Below are 6,000 nucleotides of genomic sequence, written 5' to 3' on the forward strand. Positions count from 1 at the left end.
TCCTTCCAATGAATATTCAAGGTTGATTTCCTTTAGGATGGACTGGTTGGATCTCCTTCAGTCCAAGGAACTCTCAAGAGTCTTCTCCAACACCACAGTTCAAAAGCATCAATTCTTCGGCACTCAGCTTTCTTTATAGTCCAACTCTCACATCCATACAGGTCTACTGGAAAAACCATAGCTTTCACTAGACAAACCTTTGTTGGCAGAGTAATTTCTTTGCTTTTTAATATGCTGTCTAGATTGGTCATAACTTGTCTTCCAAGGAGCAAGCGTCTTTTAATTTCATGGCTGCAGTCACCATCTGCAGTGATTTTGGAGCCCCCAAAAATAAAGTCTGTCACTGTTTCCACTGTTTCCCCGTCTATCTGCCATGAAGTGATGGGACCAGATGCCATGATCTTAGTTTCCTGAATGTTGAGTTTTAGGCCAACTTTTTCACTCTCCTCTTTCATTTTCATCAAGAGGCTCTTTAGCGCTTCACTTTCTGCCATAAGAGTGGTGTCATCTGCATATTTGAGGTTATTGATATTTCTCCCAGCAATCTTCATTCCAGCTTGTGCTTCATCCAGTCCAGCATTTCTCATGATGTACTCTGCATATAAGTTAAATAAGCAAGATGACAATATACAGCCTTGACATACTCCTTTCCCTATTTGGAACCAGTCTGTTGTTCCATGTCCAGTTCTAACTTTCTTCTTGACCTGCATACAGATTTCTCGGGAGGCAGGTCAGGTGGTCTGGTATGCCCATCTCTTGAAGAATTTTCCACAGTTTATTGTGATCCACACAGTCAAAGGCTTTGGCATAGTCAATAAAGCAGAAGTAGATGTTTTTCTGGAACTCTCTTGATTTTTTAATGATCCAACAAATGTTGGCAATTTGATCTCTGGTTTCTTTGACTTTTCTAAATCCAGCTTGCATATCTGGAAGTTCTCCATTCACGTACTGTTAAAGGCTAGCTTGGAGAATTTTGAGCATTACTTTGCTTGCGTGTGAGATGAGTACAGTTGTGCAGTAGTTTGAGCATTCTTTGGCATTGCCTTTCTTAGGGATTGGAATAAAAACTGACCTTTTCCAGTCCTGTGGCCACTGCTGAGTTTTCCAAATTTGCTGACATATTGAGTGCAGCACTTTCACAGCATCATCTTTTAAGATTTGAAATAGCTCAACTGGAATTCCATCACCTCCACTAGGCTTGTTTGCAGTGATGCTTCCTAAGGCCCACTTGACTTCACATTCCAGGATGTCTGGTTCTAGGTGAGTGGTCACACCATCGTGGTTATCTGGGTCATGAAGAAACTTGTTTCACAGTAAAATAATTAAGGCCAGTGCTCTTGGGTTTCACTAGTAATTCCACAAAACCTTCACTCAAAAGCACCTGACTTACAGCATAGTAGAATGATCCAAGTAACCAATTTACTGAGTCAGCTGGAAAATAATGCCTTTTGACATTAGGGTGGTATCCTTCAATGTAAAAGATACAATATTATCTGAACTAGTGACTAATATGTGATGCTGTTTCTCCCCAAATGAGACTTATATTAATATAAGAAAAATTAATATATGATTATATACATAGGAAAATAAGGAAGAATCATTTCCATTTCTGGGACAATCATTTCCATTTCTGCAATTGCTTCTGAGATTATCTGTGGCACTGATCACTTTCTTCCTCCAAGTTTCATTCATGCTCAGACAGCTCCTCAACTGGTCATGGTTCTTTGGCAAATAGGTTGATCAAAAGCCTAGTCCCTGAGTAGGTCTGAACCTTAGCGATTACTTGCTATATGGGGTTGCTGTGGTCTGCCATTAACTTTCGGCACTGGATATCACAATACTAGGAGGTACTCCAGAGGAATTCCTGAGCTCCATCTTAGAAACTCATAGTTAATCACTCTAGTAAACTTTATTTTTCTTCCTGGCCCATTGGCAGGAGGCGCCCAAAAAGCCAAATGGCAGTCTTAACATCCCAAATTTCAGTTCACTTGTCTCCCCCAGTGGAATATTTATCCACTGAATACTAAGACCTTCAGGCTAGCAGGACTTGGACTTGGGAAGGAAAATTTTGTGCTTTGGTCATTCAGCATAGTAATGAGAAATACCACCCACATTGTACTCCTTGATTTCTGGGCCAATAGGTCCTGGTTTGGGGAGAAACAGCATCACAAATTAGTCACTAGTTCAGATAATATTGTATATTTTATACTGAAGGATACCATCCTAATGTCAAAACGCATTATTTCCCAGCTGATTCAGTAAGTTGGTTCCTTGGATCATTCTGCTATGCTGTAAGTCTGGGGCCTTTGAGTGAAGGTTTTATGGAATTACTAGTGAAACCCAAGAGCACTGGCCTTAATTATTTTGCTGTGAAATGAGTTTCTTGATAAAAACAATATTCTATGAGAACACATGGTATAATAAGGCAAGATGTAAATAAGGCATTAAGTCAACAGACTCAGCAAAATGGCCCAGGAAAACAAACCAGAACCAGATTGTGTTTATTCCAGTGAGAACAGAATACTGTTGACTCCATAATGGAAAGGACTCAATATAATCAACCAGCAGGTAGGCTGCCCTCTCATTGTTATACAATATGGAGAGCTTTCTGTTGGTCTCTACATCTGGCTGATTGGCATTTAGCCATAGTGGGAGAGCTAGGTCAACCTCAGAGAGAGGCAATCAATTTCTTTATGGAGGCATATCCAATCATCATCACTGCTATGATGCACTATTGTTTATAAGCTCATTGACACAGTAAGGTCACTAGGGAAAGAAGCTGACTGACATCAATGGTGAGTCATCCGGTTTACCTGGTCATTGAACATGGGAAAATTCACATGGGATACAGGCTAGGCCCATTTCAAGAGATACATTCATATAATTCTTCCCAAATCCTCCTTATCAGCAAACCTCCAATCCTATTCTTTCCAGATTCCTTCACCAAGTGGCCAAACTTTTAGCTATTACCTGTGAGATGGTGTAGAGCTGACATTATGTCACCTTCTTGGTAAAGTTCACCATAAGGATTGTACCCACTGGAGGAGATCCCTTCATTGTCCTTCAGAGCCACTCATGATTTATTTGTTAATCAATATAAAAGCAGAGGATTGGTCCTTGAGTTTTTCAGCACACAATTCTAAGGCCAGGAGGCATGAACTAAAAAATCAAAGAAAAGTTAAACCATTTGGAAGCAGAATATTATGCTGAGTTAGATAAATGTCAATACAATTTTTTTTTCTGTGCATACATTGTTCCAAGAATCCTCTGCCCTCTGCAATAACCAGCTTGTCTGTGAACCATATATTCAATATTTGCATGCCTATTAGCTAATATTGATATTATGTGAAACAGGAACATTGCTAGCAACTAAAGCTGAGCCATCAGAAATCCTGTGACCTGACAATTCCTTTATCATTTTATCCACTTCCCTATTCCAAAAGAAACACAAGTATGATTGGCATGCACAGATTCTGCAAATCCATTTACCTAGATAAGAGCACGGAAGGAAATAAATTCTAGCCCCTTAAAGGTCAGGGATATGCAATTTTTATTTCATGTAAGTGACTTCAGTCAAATAATTTGGAAGAAAAGACCAGGTGAGTGGATGCAGATTTTTTTTTTTTTAAGGTTTTAAATGTTAAGCACTGTAAAGAAGTCAACAACTGAACCTCAGGAAAGGATTGGCCTTTAAAGATCACTGAGCCAAATCCCATCTCAAATCCCTGAATCCTCTTGGCAAGTCTCCCTCAAATGACTTTTTAGACTTTAAAAAACATTTCAGTGACTGAAAAGTCACTACCTTTGCAGACAGTCATGTAAGGAAGTCTTTCTTCAGGGGAGCAAAACATCTGTGTCACAGTCACAGTTCTAACTCGGGCCCAAACAGGGCCAGCCCCATTCCTCTTTCAGTGACAACCCTTCCAATATCTTCTTCTATCATAATCTTCTTTTCTCCAAAATAAGTGTCCCCAATTTCTTCCACAATTTTTCACATGATCTGACTTTATATTCACCTCAATTTTCCAATATTCCTCTTGAAAGCATACATTTAAACTGAGGTAGTAGCATAGATTTAGTATCCAATAGAGTAGAAATATCAGTCAGTTCAGTCGCTCAGTCATGTCCGACTCTTTGCAACCCCATGAATCGCAACACGCCAGGCCTCCCTGTCCATTTCCAACTCCTGGAGTTCACTCAAACTCACATCCATCGAGTCAGTGATGCCATCCAGCCATCTCATCCTCTGTCGTCCCCTTCTCCTCCTGCCCCCAATCCCTCCCAGCATCAGAGTCTTTTCCAATGAGTCAGCTCTTCGCATGAGGTGGCCAAAGTACTGGAGTTTCAGCTTTAGCATCATTCCTTTCAAAGAACACCCAGGGCTGATCTCCTTTAGAATGGACTGGTTGGATCTCCTTGCAGTCCAAGGGACTCACAACAGTCTTCTCCAACACCACAGTTCAAAAGCATCAATTTATTCTAGAGAGACTGTAGTTTTTTCAACTTCATGTCCAGGTGGATTTTTCTGAAAGTTGCACCAATGTTCACTCTGATTGCTAATATTCACTAGGAGCTCACAGTGTGCTAAGTACCTTGAAGAGGGCCTCATATGCATCATCTCATTTAATTTTCCTGACAACCACCTGTGAGAAAGGCACTATTTTTATGCCACTTGCAAATGAGGAAAATGAGGTTTAGAAAGAATAAGTACCTTGAAAAGAAAGTGAAAGTGTTAGTTGCTCAGTCGTGCCAGACTCCTTGGGACCCTATGGACTGCAGCCCGCAGGCTCCTCTATCCATAGGGTTTTCCAGGCAAGGATACTGGAGTGGTTTGCCATTTCCTTCTCCAGGGGATCTTCCTGACCCAGGGATTGAACCCATATTTCCTGCACTACAGGCAGATTCTTTACCGACTGAGCTACCAGGGAAAGAATTAAATGTGAGTGAGTGAGTTAAAGTCGCTCAGTCGTGTCTAACTCTTTGCGACTTCATGGACTATACAGTTCATGAAATTCTCCAGGCCAGAGTACTGGAGTAGGTAACCGTTCCCTTCTCCAAGGGATCTTCCCAACCCAGGGATCGAACCCAGGTCTCCCACATTGCAAGTGGATTCTTTACCATCTGAGCCACCAGGGAAGCCCAAAGTACCTTACCTAAGGTCAAATACCCTATAAGTGGCAGAATTTGGTCTGTCCCAGGATTTCTGGGGAAGTAGCAGCACCTATTGATACTTAGTATGTGCCAACACTGTGCTGAGCTCTCACTTCAAACAGTTAAGTAGTTAGTATTAATATTCCCATTTTACACATAGGGAAACTGAGACTTAGAGAGATATAACAAAATGCTTAGAAATAATGAACTAGCTTATCTGAACAAGTTCAGTTTATATATCCAGATTTGGAATTTTTAATTACCCCTTATAAAATTAATCTTTCTGGATTCAGTCCATTACTCTGTCAAATTTTTTTAGAGATATTGATTTATTCCAAAGTATTTTTATCTCTGTTCCATTTTTATAACTGAAGTTTTACAAGAAAGTTTCCATGTGTTCAAGTTACCAACAAATTACACTGCATGGAAGGAAACATAGCAAAGAGTCACGCACAAACCACTAGAACCGTCTTTCTAGATGCTATCAACATACTCACCAGACTGCATCAGCCAGTCTTTCAACCTTTAATACACTATGTAGCCTAGGCCATATTTTCCATTTTGTCCGCAAGAACACAATTTGTTGTGTCTTACTCAAATACAGAGTTGTCATCCCAGCTCAAACTTAACAACCCGATCAAAATAGAATCTTATATTAGTGTGAAATAATTTAGAGAGAGTAAATCTATCTTGGCTCTCAGTGATCTTCATGTGTTTCTAAGTATTTGTTATGTTTTCAAAATAAAACAGTAAATTAAATGTATTTCCAGTCGCTTTCATGCTCACGATGCTATATTTTTATTCATGTAATTAGAGACAGCACTTTCTCGATCATTAAAATGATATCTG

Source organism: Capra hircus, chromosome 4 (genome assembly GCF_001704415.2).
Source record: "Capra hircus breed San Clemente chromosome 4, ASM170441v1, whole genome shotgun sequence".
NCBI lineage: Eukaryota > Metazoa > Chordata > Mammalia > Artiodactyla > Bovidae > Capra > Capra hircus.